We start from the raw sequence: 18,001 nt of genomic DNA, 5'->3' as shown, positions 1-18,001 counted from the left end.
GACAAGAAGTGACTGGGCTGAGCCCTGGGGAGTTTTGCCCAGTGCAGCCACCGTGGTGTCCCTGCTGCCCAATTTTCAGCTGGGCCACACGTTATCCCACCTCCTGCTGAATCCTCTCTGAAGCTGCAAACTTACCTCCAGGATCTGGGCGGCATTTTGTTGGAAAGGGTTGTTCCAGCACTCCTGAGGAGGCACAGCTTCCTGAGCTGGGTTCTTTTTGGTCCGATGGCTTTACCTTGCTGGCCTGGGGAGCTTTGTTCTCATTCCAGCGGTGCAAAGCGGTCAGAGAGATGTGCTTGGTTTCCAGTTGGACGTTTTCAGGAGCCAACTGCCAGCCTTTGGATATTGTTAAGCTTTTGTCTTCTAAATTAAGAAGTGCACATCCCACTGAAGTGTGATGTTCTTTGCTCCTGCAGTTCCCCATGGCCCATCAGCTGCCTGAACAGCACCTGCTTGTCAGGGCTTGTTTGATTCCAGACTCTGTTGGCCAAACTTCTGCACTGGCACCTCTTTTCTCCAAACCCCAAAGAACATCCAGTGATGTTCTCACTATGTTGAAGGCTCCAGGTTAATGCTGAGAAACCCTTTCTACTTCTGACAAAAATTTCCTCTGTGACCTATTGGACAAGTAGCCAAACCTGTCCTTTGCTACCATTTCCACCTCAGTAAAATAAGTAGAAATGTACTTCACCACTTGAGAAGTTCATACTTACAAACTCCCCTGAGACATTCCAATGGAAGGAGTAAGAGAAAAGGTTTTAAGTACTTGGTGGATTGTTGTTATTCCTGCTTTTGTCAAAAACATGGCTACCTTCAATTTATTTAAATCTCAAAAGTAGGGAAAGTAAGCCATTGAAAAGCAAGGGATGTGGAAGTTTGGCACCAGTTCCTTGTTGCTTTTAGGCCCTGCTGTGTCAGAAGGCACAGTTAACTGCTTCAGCCCCTCTCAAATTCTTCTCTATCATCCTTCCCTGTGTGACTCCCCTCTCTTTGATCCAGTAGTTAATTGTGTCAGCTGAGGGATGATGTTTTCTTCCCCAGAATGGCCTTTCTTTTTTGAGGCCCATCTGTGCCATGTCACCTGAGCTGGAGTTTTGGTTTCAATATCCTGGAAGTATTGTACCGCATCCAAGATGACTCTCCCCGTGTCCCTGGAAGAAGGAATACTGACTTGGGTATCATCAGTAACCTCTTGACAGAGTTTTTATTACCCTTTGCAAACATTCCCATGTCAGGACTGGGGATGAATGTGATGAGGATGAATGTGGTCCCTTCCATGCCTGCAGGAACGAGGGCTCTGGGGGAAGGTTGTCCATTGCCGCCCTCTGGGCCTTCCAGGGAGGAATGAATGGAGCCATTGTAGCGTGGTGCCATCTGGAAGCAATCGAGGCAGGGAAAAGAATGAGGAACAATGCAGGCACATCCAATATTCCCTGGCTTGTTTAGGTGCTGCGTCAAGAGGTGGCAAATGCATTGCAGTGTGAAAAATAACCGGGGGCTGGGAAGTGCAGTCGGGATTATTCACTAAGCAGGACATTTCCACAGCTGCTGAGGAGGAGGAGGGCTTTGCAGGTTGCAGTGGGGCAAAGTAAACAGAACTCAGCCAAGCCTTAATGTATGGGAATGCTGGTGCCACTGTACTTAGAGGAGTGGAGATTTGCTCAAAGCTTTCCTTTTGCTGCTGGTTACAGGTTTATTAGACATGGACTTGTTTGCTCAGTGCTGACTCTTGGTTTAAGGACTGAACAGATTTACCTGTGGTGAGGTGCAGCTCAGGCATGGCCTTGATGTCAGCCTGGAGAGCAGACCTTTAGCTCTGGAGCTAAACCTGGGACAGTCACAGAGCTCATAACCAGAACCTGATCCCTTCCCCTCCTCTTCTTCTCTCCTTCCCTCCTGATGACAGAGTTCCAGAGGTTTGGCATCAAGGTTCCTGTTTCTCCTGTTACTGTTGGTAATTATTTAAATAACACAAACTCCCCAGAACGTGCATTACGAGAACGTCAGTTGTTAGTTCTGTGATCAGGTTCAGAGGAAAAGCCTTCAGGAATATCAGTTTTTCCTTCCCTCCACAGTCCTGCCTCTTTGGCTGGGGTGCTCACAGCAATTCCCACTGGTAGCAGTAGATATTGAATAGGGGGTTTTCTCTCCCCCTGACGCTGCTCCAGCAGCGCGAGGTCAGTGCTGCTTTCCCTCTGGTGTTCCCACCTCAGGAGAATAACAGTGTTGAACTGCAATCCCCAGTGTTTAGAGCCACCAAGTCCCCACTCCTGAAGCTCCTCTTTGCTCCTGAGAACAAAACCATATTCTCCACAGTGCAACGTGCCCGTGCTATTAACCCTGGCACCCACTGACCCCCCGGCCCCATCTGCCAACCCAGACCTGGAGTCTGTTTACAAATCCTACTGATGCTCCCAGGAACGCTGGGGTGTAAAACAACAGTTTGCCTTGAATGCATTTTGATTTTTCAGAACAGTTTTATCTTGAAAGCAATCCTGTAAAGCCTTATCAAGCAAAGCCCTGGCTCCACTGTCGCCGTTTGCTGAATTAAACAGCGCCAAACATTTAACATTCTAAATGAATTAGGCTGGGAGATGTGAAGAAAGCTGAGCTTTAAGATGAAATGTAGGACAAACTCAAAAGGATGTTTTGCCTGTTTCATTCAGCATTAGTATCTTGCCCATAGGCCTTCCTTTGAAATAATCTGTGAACATGGTTCCCATATAATTAGCTGAGCAGTGAGTTAGGTGTTTAAAAATATTTTTTCAGGTGCTTTTTTGTATTCATGATAGCTTCTCAACACCAAAAATCAATCTCAATCAAAGCTGCTACCGAGTTTATCATAAATTATCATGAAAAGGTTTTCTACTGAGTAGATGGTTAATTACTATCTAATTTGAATAATTTTGCATATTAATGAGAAATGAATGAAAATCATTTTTAGATTTTTAACTTCAGCTGAGAAACCCATGGAGATAATGGCCCCCTTTTAAGATGCATGTGATCCTCTTACTAAAGGAGACTGAGAATTTTTTTTCATTTACCAACTTGTTTTAAATTGATTAATGGATTAGTGTTTTTGTCATTAATAAACTATATCCAAATGAAAGACAAGTTCATTATTTGACTGCGTGGCCTTATATCTGCTGCCAGGAAAGAAAAAAAGTGACTGACTGAAAACAGATTAAGGCTTTGCTTCGGGAGGATGGAGCCTGGCACAATCCTTTGTAAATGCCAGAACGCTGGAAAACGGGGAAGTTACGCAGGGCTGGTTGGAGGAAGGGAGCAATTCCTGTGCTCTGGTATGTGACACATGGAAAGGTATCCCAAATTTGGGAAGGTAACCCAAACATGGAAAGGTAACCTAAACATGGAAAGGTATCCCAAACACAACCCCCTTTCTTCTCCTCAGCCCCCACAGCTGACTGTGAGTGGGCGAGAGCTCTGCCTCTGGAAAATGGGGGGGCAGCCTTTGTGCTTCCAGTGGGAAGGACCAGAGGAGAGCTCACTCAGCTCGTTGGGAGCTCACTCAGCTTGCTGGGAGCTCACTCAGAATTCCTCTGCCTTCAGGCTTCCTTGAGCACCAGTTTGCAGGGAAATTATCTGAATTATTGTTGCCTCACTGAATCAAACCAGTTCAGCATCTGCAGCAAGAGGCTTGAGACCCGAAATACAGATTGGCACAGCAATGGGACTGTAAGGCCATTGGGAGCTGGGACCTGTAAATGACATCTGGAAAAGCTCCTGGATTTTCTGTTGTCCTTTCCTGTGGCCTTTAGGAGGGGCCAGGCTCTTTGCAGAGTGCCTGGAACAAACAGCCCCAATTCACAGTTGTGTGGTTCTCTGCCTACTGCAGCCACATGAACAGTAAATAAGGATAAAATACACCACTGTATGAAACCACACACTTGTTCAGGGATGTTAACATTGCATCTATCAGGATTTGGGTTTCTGGGATTCTTCCCTGCTGATTTTCAACCACGCAGTGTTTATAATATGAGCAAAAGGAACTTGCAATGAAAGTGAAGGGTTGTGTGTTAAAAACGAGTATACAGTGTGCTCTTAGAATAAATAATTCATTGCCAGAAGATATCGGGGAAGCCTAAGGAGTGGCATTTATATAAATATAACAAGACTATCCAGATTTCTAATGGCAAATATTTAAAGACAGGAGGAAAAAATTTTGTAGGGAAATAAACCATCCTGCTTCAAAGCATATGCCAGACATTACCTAACTGAGCTGGGGAGAAGGGCACGTGCTCATTGCAGGAGGTGTCTGACTGCTCCTCTGCCTGCAGCAACTGGGGAGAGATAACCTTTGTCCAGAACAGAGTAGGAAATCTTAAGCACACCAAACCCGTGATCTGCCCAGTCATGCATATTTTTGTTTAATTAGTTTTCTTTACTTTGATAAATGGAAAGGAAAAATTACAGAATCACAGAGTCTTTGAGGTTGGAAAAGACCTCAAGATCATCAAATCCTGATCACCACCTCATCAACTAGACCAGGGCACTGAGTGCCATGTCCAGTTGTTTCTTGGACACAAGAATTTTATGCATTTATTGACAAGCATTCTATAATAATTCTATAATCCTGGGGCTCTTTAGGGCTGTGATCCTTAGTCCTGATTGCAAGGCAAGTGGTGCCATGTTTGGTGGGAATCTGAACTTTTCTGGGAAGAGGCTTCTTAAAATAAAATGTTGTGATTGCCCAATCTGCTCAAAATAAGAGGTTGGAATTCTCGAGGTGGAACAGGGTATTTAGCACACAGTTTCCATTCTGGATAATGATGAACATACAGGTCAATCTGCTTAAAGGTTTGGAAGGTATAGATTAATGTGAAGTGCACCCCAGACTGTAGGGAGGTGATAGACTATTTGGAAGTTCTGCCACTGAAGGATCTCATGAACCATTTTATTTTCAGGTTTTCTGGTTTCTTGCACTGTAGAGGAGACTCTACAGCTTTTACATTTTCTGGTGGCTAAAGTATTTACCATCATCAGAAGCATCAGCAGAAGGTCAGACTGACTGCATGAGATTGTGTGAATGTTTTTGCAGCTTTCATTAGCAAAATTATTTTAATTAGTGAAGACCAAAGTAATTGAAGGAGAAGGTCATTTTATTTGTTTGGGATCAATGCCTCTACCACCAGCCTGGTAGAATAGATATTTCCAGTTGTGAGGACTAATTCTGACCTGGTGTAAATCAAGAATAACTCCACTGAGGCAAAATAGAGCCCCTCCACTATGACACTTGAGTCCTAAACCCTGCTTTGGTGGTGAAGAGTGCAGCTGGGGGTCTATCTACATTTGATCCTTTCCAGAAGTACTTTGTCTTTCCAATAGTCTGTGGACTAATTAGATTTATAGGATCATCTACAGAAGCGTAGTAAACTTTTAAATACAAAATGTCGAGAGGTGTCTTTCCGTTATATCCAAGATATTGTAAGAATGTAGCAGGACACTGACCTTGCTCCAGGTGGAAGTTGCTCCCCCTGTGACCACGGGCTGACAAATCATCCTAAAAGTTGTAATAAGGTGGAAGGGTATTGCAGGTTCCTTCATGCTGCACCCAAAAGTAAATGTTTGCTCATCTACTTTTCAAATACCCAGTTCTTTTTCCAAGAAGACCACACATAGGGAAAGTGAGAGGAGTAAAGGCAGCCAAAAGTTAAGAGCTCTGCTGGCATTACATTTTCTTTAATTTTGTGATGTTTTCACCTCTCCACTTTGTACGTTGGTTCATGCACAAATTCCCAGTGCACCTTTTTCTGAACTCTTCTCCTGAATGGCACAGCTCTGGCTCCAGAAGCAGTCAGAGGAAAGGGGATATTCCTAGAAGGCAGTGAGAATTGTAAGATCCAAATGCTTCAAACACCATTTGAAATGATCAAGGGCAGGGACCACTCATGAAAATTACCACGCTCCAAGAAGCCAGGCATTTAAAATAAAAACACCACAAATAATTGCTGGGCTTGTTCTGTAGCATAGGAATGGCCAAACTGTGGCACAGTTCCAGTGCCACTTATGCTGAGGGTAAATTTATAGTAGTTGCAGTGAAGTCAATAGCATTTCTTTGGTCTTCCAAAGGTTACTGAATGTCAAAATCTGCTTTCAGGCTGGGAACAAAATAATTCTAAAGATATACCGAGGGCACGATCCTAATTTGCTTCAGCAGCCCTTGGCCTCTTTGTCATGTAGAAACCCAGGAAATTAAAGAAACTTGAGGTTTGTGTTCCTTTTGGAGCCTGGGTGATGCTCCCAAGGCCGTGTGAGGAAGCAGAGTGAGGCCCTGGCCTGGTTTTGGAGGCCCGGTGGGTTGGCATGCCCTCGTCTGGAACGGGGAGCGTTCTCTTGCTCCGCTGGAACTGGGTGATCCTCATTTCCTTGGCTAGAACTGCCAACCTCAGGGCAGGCAAAGCCCTCCCTCTGCTCCCTGCTGTGCCCTGGAGTGCACGGGCTTGACATACTTTAAAATGATAAAAACTTCCTGAACTCCAGGCACGGCTCAGCCCAGGGCGAGCTGTTGAGGAGCCGTGGAGATGTTCCGCCTCATTTCAACAATTAGTGGATTATCCTTTTGCTGTTTGATTATCTTTGTTATAGCCTTGTGTGTGTTACTGAAGTCTAATTCCCACTGATTTCGATGGGTGAGATGTGCTTTTTGTTTTAATGATAACTCTGGAATCTGGAATTAACTGTGCCAAATGAGGTTGCATATGGAGGTCTGAGTTAATTCCTGTTTAATAGAAATAAATACAGGTGACTCTCCCTCAGGAAAACAGAGGCTGCAAGGTCGTTTGGCTCACTGAGCCATGGGGATGATGCTTTTAAGCCAAGCCTGAATGGTGGGCACAATTAGAGAAGTTTCAGAAGGGCATTTTGGATTTGCATACGGGCAGATGAGGTGGCCTAAAACAAAGCACCTTGAGGAATGAGAGGGATGTAACTCCCATATTGGAGCATTCCTGGGACAGCTGGGGCAAAACCAAGGTAACCCACACCGTGTTCTGCTTTTTGTGGAGACGCAGTGACCAATCACACGACTCTGTTGGCTGAATTCTGTGTTGACAGGGATCCAGGTGAAGCAGCAGAGATGACAGGGAGTTTGGCAGGAGGGGTGCAGTCGGCATATGAAAGGGTATCTCTAACATATGGGCATCAGTGTATATTTGTGGATTAATACATAGCTACTCTCCTGAAAAATAGCTTTTAAAATTGTCCTTTCTGCTTAAAATGTCAATGAAGATTTAATTATCAACCCAAACATACCTAATACATATGTAAGAGAGATCCTGGGAAAAAAATGTTAGAGGACACAGAAAGAAATCCCAGCCAAAACTTGTCAGTGTAACCATTAACTACAGTGGATCAGTGCCAGTTTACACCGCCCGAGAATCTGGCCACAGTATCTCTTTAGAACACACTGTCCTACATCTCCTGTGATATTTATTTGCAGTCATTAGGATACCTTTGGCAAAATCAGCTCCAGCTTTATTCCAGGGGCAAGTCTTGAATGAACTCTAATGCTTAATGTTCTTTTTCAGATTTCTTTTATTTGTGTATGTAGAATAATCCAGCTATACACAGGACCTTAGAAACTCTGTATTTCCACGGGTTACAGATTTTCTGATATATTTATAGTCTAATTATAGAACTAGTTTTGTAAACTTGTACTTCTTAGGTAAGATATTCCAGAAATCAAAATAGTCAACATTAAACACCACAAGTACAGCTGCAGTTTTAAATATTTTATAATCCAATCAAATTGTTTGAGTAGTAATGCATTTAAATGTTGTTATGGAATCCCCTCTAGACTTTTTAAAATGGTTACTCTGTTCTTGGCTTTGCTATTTATGAAATTCATATGGGATGACATTTTTAATAATAGAGCATTTGACTTACAGAGTAGCAATTCCTGGAGTGTCTCGGTATAATCTATAATTTTCTGACTGAACTTTCAGAGGGACACAAACACATATCACACTTTTATTAATGAACATATACATCTGTTGATGTTGCCATAATTGAAATGACCTTAAGTGAGAAGACCTACATAAGTCATTTAGCATTTTTTATGATGCTCGGGTGAAGATGTTGTACAGATGCAGCTTTAGGGTGCTGAAGCAGGAGCTGTGGTTTGATTTGGAAAGAGGCACAAAGCAAAGCACAGCCCCACATATAATTAAGCAGCATCCAGTGCTCCTGAGTGGGACAGAGGAAAGCTATCAGGGAGTCTAAACTACCTCTCCTCCCTGGAGAGGGTGGCACTGGCAGGTCAGGGCTGTGCTAAATGCTGGGTAACACCAGGCCATGTGATTGCAGCTGCTTTCGCTGGGCAGAGGTTGGGGATAAACTGAGGACATCTTTTCTGAGAGGCAGAAGTTCCCTGACCCCCTCAAGCACGAGTGTGTGTCAGAAGGGCAGTTCTAAAACAACAGCCGGGCTTGGGAGAGGGAAAACCAACCAAACAAAAGGGGAAGCCCTGGTTCCTTCACAGAGTTAGGCTCTCTTCCACTGAAAGGCACGGACAGAAGCTAAAAAACTGCATCAAACTGAGGCAAAAAGTTGCAAAACGTCTGGTGGGAAGCAGGATTCCTCTGGGCCCTATCCAGCAGTGCCCAATTCACCCGGCAGCCTGGGCTGGTGGCAGGAGTGAAGGAAGGCTGCAGGCAGGGAGCCTTCTCTGCCTGTAAAACCTGGGATTTCAGCTTCTCCATCCTTAAAGGCTGGGAATTCTCCTTGCTTTGCTCTCCCAGGTGTCTCCTGAGTGAGAGGCTGTGCTGTGAGATCCCATGGCTGGGGCTGCAGGGCTTCCAGCGAGGGAAGGGTGATCCAGGACATCCACATAAGCCTCCAGGATGAACATCCTGAGATCCAAAAAAACCTAGCCAGGGTTCCCTGTTTCGTTTTAGGAGCCTTCTGCCCTTCCTGCATATTTCTTCCTCTGCTTGAGCACGTGGAATGATTTGCTAATGGCTGTGGCCAAACTGGAGGCTCCCCTGGTGAAAATCAGCACATGGAGCTGCACGGGCTTCAGAAACCTAAGCTAACACAGTGCTGCTGATGGTTTGCATTTGCTCAGCACTGAGGGAGGATTTGATCTGGAGTTTAGACCAGAAAAACTTCCAAGAAAGAGCCTGCAGGTGAAGGGATAGATCCTGCTCCCCTCCGAGCTGTAGATCCCGCCACATGAAAGCTCTGGAGCTGCTCCAGATGAACTTCACAAAAACGAGCCTGGAATGGGGCCCTGTGGTGCCTGAGTTACCTCAGACTGTTATTAATTTGAAGGGAGAAAATGAATTCTTGTTAAGGGGAAATAAGCAGTCTTTATTAATAATAATTAGAGATGGAAGACATTAGTCTTGATATATTGGCTTAATTTCGTAAATAGATCAGTAAAACCCGGAATTAATAATTTTACAAACTGGTAAACATTTTCTGTAGTTTAATATTAATTGTGTTTAAATGTTTCCTTAAATTCCACCAGAAGCCATCCACTAATGTCCCAGGATTATTGTGTTCTTCATAGTCAGAAGGATTGTATGTAATTTTACATGTAATGTTCTTTGAACATATGGTTCATAACATAAAACCCCCTTCATTTTAATTGACACAATAGGCTGGAATGGCTTTTTTTTCCCTTGCCAAAGTACTTGTTATGGTCTGTATCACCTATAATGTGCATTCTGGAAAGCTCCTAACTAGGTATTTGGATGCTGGAATGCAAAAGATTGCTATTTATGAGACCATGAGACCACCTAGTGGGTCAATGATTTGCATTTTAAAAGTTCATTAATATGTACTAAGATCATAATAATGCCAGTGTTTCATCAGATCAACCTTCATCACATTCTAGTAATAAATATCTTCTGAAAATGTCTTTTAACATAAAACTGAGGAGCAAACAAATGTGTATTTTTGTGACCCTCGAGTTGCTGTAATTGAAAGTTTAGAGGGCACCGGGCAAAGTGTTTTTCTGCCAGCAGTGGATAAAATAATCTTTTCCTCCGTTGTTTTTAAGAATCCACCAGAGGCTTGAAAGTGCAATCTGTTTTTTTATCTGCTCCCTTTTTCTTCCTTCATGGACACATATTGGTTGGCCATTGTAAGGCTGCTTATGAGTGCACGTCTGCCTGGCATTGATTTTCTTTTCTTATTTAGGAATAGCACTGCTGTGTATTTGTTTAGGAGAAAATACAAATATAAAGAATTAGGTGGGTTTTCACACACATTACAAAAAAATGTAAACTTTCTTCTGACAACTGTGTACCAGCCCTTGTGCTCTGTGCCCCATCCAGATTTCACATCAAACTGTTTTACATCTCTGTACCTGCCTTCAGGTGAAGTAGCCTTTATTAAGCATAATCAGAAACACCTTTTCCTCTCAGCCCTGTGTTCATGGTGATCCATATTCTTTTCTCTTTCATGGAGAAAATTCAGAGTAATAATAATAATAATAATAATAATAATAATTCCCCTGACAGAAGTGTTATGTTTTGATTTTTTGTGTGTCTGTTTCAGAACCACAGCGTGGAGGAATTTACTTTAGTTTCCTTTTCATTAAAGTTTAATCACAAAGGCATATACGGAGTTAGGTGAACGCCTGCATGACTTGTCTGAAATATAGGTTAATTAAGCAAGCTAAATATACTTTACAGAACAGAACAATAGAGCAAACCGTTCTGCGACTGAATTCAGAGGACTCGGAGACAAAAGTGATCATCCCCGCGTTTGTGCCGAGTTTCCCGCAGCCGGTTCGAACTTTATCCAACAGCATAGACTAGTGGCAGCAGGAAGGATTGTAACCGGGGCGCCTCTAAACGTGCTGCTGGGCTGGGACCCCTCTCGGGTTTGAGCTACACCCACAGCCTGGGAACACGGGACCGTGTAAACAGGGCCTTTGGGCTTTTATAAGATCCAAATCCAAGTGATAACTACCTTCGTTATCTAAAGATCTTACTTTAGGTAAGTGCAAAAGAAAAATCTCTAGTGAAATAACTCCTGTGGTGGCAGTTAAAACAACTCAAAGACTGAAGCAGGTAGGGGCACTTCCTTCCCCTTTGTTTGATCGTGGAGCAGTCAGTCTTGTGCAGTTCACCATCTTCTCTCACTCTTGATTACAATGTGGTGCTTTCCCGGCTGTATTGGCATCCCTGTCCTTTTGTGGGCTCTGAGGTGGGAGGTGGGGAGCTGACAGCAAACATTTAATTCCTTAGTTCAGTTTGATTTCATCTTCATCCATTTGTTTTTGTTTCTCAGTGGGTTCCCTTTGTCAGTGCCTTCAAACCCACATGATGAGCAGACTGGAGAGAGAGGGATTTGCCTGTGTGTCTGGACTGGCTGCCTCTTCTCTTGTGCCATTTACCTGTATTTAATTCCATGGATTGGCTTCTAAATACCTGCCTAGGAACAGGTTCTGCAGGCCTCTGAAAAAGCACATTTGCCACTGATTCTGAGAGGGAACTTGTTCAGTGAGTGAATGCATCCCTCAGCCACAGAAACTGTAACAACAGCTTTGTTATCCATGGTGCAGAGGAGATCCCAGGCAGATTTCCCCTGGAAAGAGAGGAAGAGCACACATAGAACCCAGTCTCCTGCAAAAGTCTGGATCATGGACTTTGGCATTTTGCTCATCCCTTCCTGTCTACCTTCTCTAGTCAGTCACACCTCCACAGAGTGCATGTGAAATGTGCAGGAGAAGTGACAGGCCCTTTCCTGGTCAGAAAAGACCAACCTGGCAGACCCAGAATAACACAAGGGCAGATTTTGAGTAAATCCACTGGACTTTTCTCCCGCTCCTTAGCTAAACCAGACAGTTTCACACAAAGACCTGATGCTGTTGCCTGATCTACCTCTGGACTTCAGAAGAAATTGTCCTAGCCATTAGTAAAATGGGTCCTGTCCTTAGTCTGGCCTCAGAAAGTAGATAGTTTGTCCTGCCAAGGTGTTGGACTCAGCCTTTCTAAGCTGTAAGGTCCAGACATCCAGTGCTGGTCTGTGTGTGACCGGGCTGTGCCCAAACAGGCAATTTTGTCTGCTGTCAGTCCCAGGGGAAAAGCTGTCTTTGCGAAGAATAGGAGGTAGCACTGGCCTAAACGCCTCTCTTGAGCAGTCTAAAAACTGCATGGGACAGAAGAGGCCACCTCTGCTCCCTCCTCACTCTTTAAAATATCACAAGAAGTTTGAGAGAGATCTTTTCTCATAATTTGCTTTTTTTTCCACTCTGATGCTTTGGGGTGTGGTCTGTAAATGTTGCTTGCAGAACATAAGTTAGTTTTTAGCAATTTATTCAAAGTGAGTAAGAGCTATGTACTTACATGACCAGATATATATAGTATCATTCTCTGCTCCAGAAAGATAACTCAGAAAAAAAATTACAAAGAGAGAAAGAGGGTGAAGAAAATGGAGGGCAGGAGGACCACACAGGCAGGCACTTTGCCATTTGCTACTGCCAGAACTGGCCTGTGGCTCTGGATTATACGAGGCACTTGAATGGAAGACAAAAAATTGTGTTTGACTATTTAAGGGTGACATTAAAGTGAGATTTGCAGCAATCCTTTTGATTAAGCTAACATTTCCCCTCCTAGTGTCAGGAACCTTGTCAGACTTTAGCTGCCTGTGCTCAGCACTGCTGGCTGTGCCATGGCACAGCTGCGTAACCTTGGACACGGCTGCTGTGAAAAGAGCTGCGGGAAAACCGGGCTTGGGGCTCCTCCACTCTGCTCAGGAGCTGAAAAGAGCTGCAGGAAAAGTGGGGCTGGGACTTCCTCCACTCTGCTCGGGAGCTGCTTTAGGCTCAGGCACTTTCCTGGCTCTTTGCCTGAGCTTTGCTGCAGGTGAGCCTGTGCTTGGTTGAGCCTGGTCTGGCCCCCGAGCTGCTGATGCACCTCTGGACTCACCTGAGTGTTCCTCCACGAGCTGGTCTGGCAATCACCGAGCTCTTGGCTGGTGCCAGTCGCTGTCACAGGACCTTTTTTGGGGACTGTGATGAGGGCACTGCCCTGCCCACTCCACTCTCACCCTCCTCCCTCATCTCCTTTGAGGAGCAACCCACAGTTGCTTCTCCCTGGCACTCAGATCCTTCGATGCTCAGAATCCTTAGCTGTGGTAACAGCACCTTCTGCAGGGACAGAGCTATGGAGTTACTAAGAAGTTCCTAAGAAATTCCCTCCTGAGGCAGAACAGTGGCCCGTCTCTCCCCTGTTCCTGCAGCGCTGAGGGCAGGAGGTACCAGCACTTGTGTTGCAGACAGACCTGCCTCCATCAGGTCTACGGGATGCAGACTCCTAGAAGGTGTCCTCAGGCAGACAGTTTGAGGATAAGAGTCTACTCTTCTAAACTGAGGAATACTGTGATCACACCCAGAAATAAGGAAGCAGCCAGAGGGAAAAAAAAAAAAGCATGTAAAAATGTAGAAAGCAGGAGTAAGATAAGGACTGCGGGGTTCATGAAAGGGATGGAGGAGAAAAAACTGGCATATTTTCTGCCCTTATATCTTTATTTCTGCTCTCTTATCACTCCTAGTTTTGCACGTTCTTTTTTCTTGCCCCTTCTATATCCTTCTCTTCTCGTGCTCCTTCCCTGGCATGATGTGACACACTGTAGCTTAAAATCTTGGCACTCTTTTGAACTGCCAAGTTTAAAATTCTTTGAGTGGCTTTGAGTGGTAATAGCTGAAATATTTCATTTTAGTGAGAGGTTAAAGCTGGGTCACCAGTTCCCAAGTACAGTTGGAGAGAAAATTAAAAATGCTCAAATTTGCTTATTCCTTAGTCCTCCAACTTCAGCAAACATGTGGAGTCAGTCTCTGGTGCTTTTCTCAGAAGAAAGAAGGCAGTGAGAGGGGCTTTCAGTGCCTCTTTGCAACCCTCAGTTTCCAGGGCAAGGGAGACTTGTGTGGGATTTCTGTACTTGGGCACAGATTGCTTTTTTCATGAGCCCAGGGTTGGCAAACAAGGTGGGTTTTGTGCATATGGGGTTACCTGGTGAATTCTGAACAGAGGAAGCACTGTAGCTTTGGGAGTTTTTCCCTCCTTTGGTTGGCTGTGTGTGCCTTTACAGGGGCTGGAAGGTGAGTGAAATCATCTGTATAGGAATTCTTTCACAAGTCAGAAAAAATCACCATGATGACGTCATTTTTTGTCAGGACCAAGGGTTCCTCCACAGTGGCTTATGGAATGTGACTCTTCCTCCTCTTTTGGGGAATTTGGAAACAGTCTTCTCATTTTCGGATAGCTTTCTGTACTTTGATGGAAGAGAAGAATCCTCCTGCTCTCCTGGTCACTAGATTGTGTCAGTCCAGTTTAGCAGAAGTTGAAGGGTGGGGTTTTTTCTTCCTTTACTTACTTACCCACACATGTCTTTAGGTCAACTCATTTCCTCACTGTTGGGGTGTTAGCAAGGGAGTCCCAAATCAATGTGTGGCCACGTCATCTTTTGGTGTAGGAACTGAGGCTTGGTCAGGGGGTTACAGGGAAAGAATGACACAAAAGGGCATGTTTTCAAGCAAAGTTAACACTCTGGAACTGGCCAGATTGACACTGATCAATAAAGCACAAGGGGCTGGTGCTTAAGCCTCTTCTAGAATGACCATTTACAAGGGAAGGTCATTCTGATGTTGTGCTGTTGTGTGTCCCAGCCCTGCCTCCTTGGACAGGCAAACACTTCCCTGTGCCCCTTCCCTGGCTCTCAAATTAACTATTAATGAAATGGCTATTGGATTACATTGGTATTTATTACTGCTGTGCTTCCCAGTTACTAGAACCTTGGAAATGATCCTTCCCATACTATCATCCAAGTCATTACTGTGAGTAATTAGAAAGCTGGGCTGTACCCTACTGGTAACCTCTTTCCACCTTGAAATAATCCCATTTACTTCCACTGTTTGTTTCTTGCCCTTCAGCCAATTTTCAGTCGATGGAGCCTGCCAGTTTTCCTCCTATTGTGTGAGCCTGCACCTTAGGCACTGGTCTCCCATATGGAAATGTTTTCACAAAATAGGAACTGAATTTCTCGTAGCCAGTCTCCCTTTAATCATTCTCTGTTACACTCTCATGCTTACACATTCAGCATTCCTGTCCTTTCCTGTGCTGGAAAGGTTTGCCAAACTGTTCCATTGCTGGGTCCTTTTTTGGATGTCTCTCCATCGTTACCTTCCCCTCGTAATTCCAAATGACATCCCTGAATAGAGATTCCAAGTCCTTTCTATAATTATCCCTGGGCTGGGAACCCTGTAGGTGGATAACTGCGAGAATTCCATAGGTAGAGGATGAGGCCTCTGGTCTCCATCTTGGAAGGGGCACTAGTGTTGCACCATCACCGTTTTTGTGGGATAAATGGGGGGATTTTGATTGTACAGGAAATGTAATTAGATTTAATGCTAATTAAATTCATTTTTTTCCATATTAACATGTTCACAAATATTATTGCATCTCGTTAGATTTCATTCTTCTATCCTTACTGAACAATATTCAGTGGTAGTTTCAGATTACAATAAGTTCATTATGAAGATAAGGTGGAATTAGTGTAGGAAGCTCAGCTGGTTGAAGGGGTCTGTGCTTTAATTACTGCAGAGGGTGTGCATATTAATTACAACACAAGTGATATTTACTGTACCTCAGGAACATATGACAGGGTAAAGATACTGACAGCACCAGCTAATAAACTCAGTATGATAATGAGGAGAAAAGACCATAAAAATAGAAGGAAATAAAATTATTCATAAAGTATATTGATCCCAAAGTAAAGACATTAAGCTCTGATGAAGGGCAACAAAAGGGAAGCTCCTCACTTTATCAAACAAATAACCAAAGTAGAGAAATGTTAGCAGAGAGACAGATTGTCATTATCCTGGTCATGTGACCACGCTCCCGAGAGCACATGTGAGCAGGAAAATAGAAGGGTTTCTTAAAAGAAATCAGCAGAGAGCCAAGGCTTTACCTGCAGGAGGCCAGGGCACGGTGGTCCTGGGGGGCTGGGGGGCTGGACACGCCCCGAGGTGATGTTCCAGGGAGAGTGACAGAACGGATCGTTCCCGGGCTGAGGGGCCATCCCCAGCTCCACAAAGGAACCCCATGGCTAATTGGCTGAGCCTGCAGTAATTGCTGCCGTGTTTGTTAGGAGGTTTTTTTCTAGCACTAATGTCGAAGCAGTTGTGTGAAATCCTTTTGGAGCCACCTCCCAGGAAGCCTCCCGTTCAACAGGCATTTGAGCACAAACCAAACACGAAATACAGTGGAAAGAGCGGTGGCTGTGGGGTCAATCCTGCCTTCCCAAGGGATGGATTCCAGCTCCCTGCGCTGTCCAGGCTGGGGGACCTGTTAGAGCTCTACATTTCCCTGGGGTATACCACACTTCCTTTATACCTCCCTCCCTGCCTGGCAGCAGCACATGGAGCAGTGCAGGAGGGGTGACCTGTTGGGGTGACAAACCATCAGGGTAGATTGTCTAGGCTATTGTATTGATTTTTGTATACACTCAGCCTTTGTTTCTTGGCCTCCTTGGGCCTGGAACTGGTTGCACACTTCCCTAAGACTGGTGTCAGGACAATTCTGCTCTCTAGAGCAAACTAAGGCTGTGCAAGTGAGTTGGGGAAGGGGGGGAATAGTGATGTAAATAATTTCTTCCAGACCTTATCTTCCCAAAGTTTAATGTGTCTGTATTATCTGACCTTTGACCTAAGGCTCCAGGCACCAAAATGGAAAGGAAGAACCTCCTGTTTTGCATGTATCTCTTGTACATGCTGGTAACTGTGTAGCCATCATTTTGCATTGACTATTTCCAAAGATTTTGCCTAAATAAAACCAACAGGAGCAGTTCAGTCCGTAGTGGTGTCTGAATAAGACCACAGAGTGCAGGGAAGTTTGAGTACATATAATCCTTTTGACTGCAGATATTGTGCTCCATAATGTGTTTTCCTCTCAGGAATTGTTGTGGGTTGGGTGACAGAGGTGAAGCTGGCAGGCGAGTCAGCTTTGCCAGCCATTCATCTCTAAAGACCCACATTGAAATCCCATTTACTGAGAGCTGCACAAGTTGTGGCTTTGTTGTCATCACAGCCTTGGCAGACCTTTGTTACCAATGACAAAGCTCCTGCATGATGGGCATTTGTGTCAGTCTTGGCTTAATAAAGACCCCTGGGTTAAAGAGCCACTCCTGGTGAGGATCTCTGCCCTCCAGGGAAGCCTGGAGTGGTACCTATTGCATTCAAATAGTCCTTTCACTTTTTTGTTTTGCTTTTTTCTCCTTTCCATCCTACAATTAAGATTCAGCATTTCTTGCTCTCCATTCTTGACAGGTCAAGGAAATAATGTAATACTTACATTTTCAGTGCACTGGTTAACATTAAATTCAACAGAACAAATGGAAAAACTCTATTGTCACCAGTATTACCACAGTGCCCCTAAGCTGAATGTTTACTTCCATCTTCTGTTCAAGTTTAGTTTAACTGACTACTGTTAAAGATCCTAAACTTTCCACTCTGTCTGTGTTAATTTAGCTTTCTGTGTGGTTGTCCCCCTGACTGGTGCACTGTAAAGGCAGAAATTGCGCCTTTTTTTTTTTTAATCTGTTCCTTTTTAAAGGCAGATACTAGTTTTATGCATTGGGCAAACTAAACTGCACTTTAAATATCCAAGCCACTTGAATCTATAAAACAGATTGAAAGTGCTGCAGGAGCAGTTGGTATCTTGACATTTCAGGTGCTTTTATCCAAAGCCAGGAAGCTGAAGAATATACAAACCAGAAAAAAAAAATGATAACAAAAGTGTATGGCAACTTGCAGAGCTTCAGAAAGGTCTGGTTTGTATCTGATAAGGTTTTGGGTGGTTTGGGCTTTATTTTATTGAAGTGAATTTGCCTCTCCCTGGTTGTAATTCAGTGAGTAAAAGACTAATGGCTTCCCAGTGGCTTTTGTGAAATGTGTTGGTGTTCTTGGTTCCATTCCCAATTTTTGTAGCAGTAAAACTCCTGCTGCTCTGGGCACTGGTGCTCCTGTGTT

Source organism: Lepidothrix coronata, unplaced genomic scaffold, assembly GCF_001604755.1.
Source record: "Lepidothrix coronata isolate B3197 unplaced genomic scaffold, Lepidothrix_coronata-1.0 Scaffold92, whole genome shotgun sequence".
NCBI classification, from domain to species: Eukaryota; Metazoa; Chordata; class Aves; order Passeriformes; family Pipridae; genus Lepidothrix; species Lepidothrix coronata.
Note: the sequence above shows the minus strand (reverse complement) of the source record.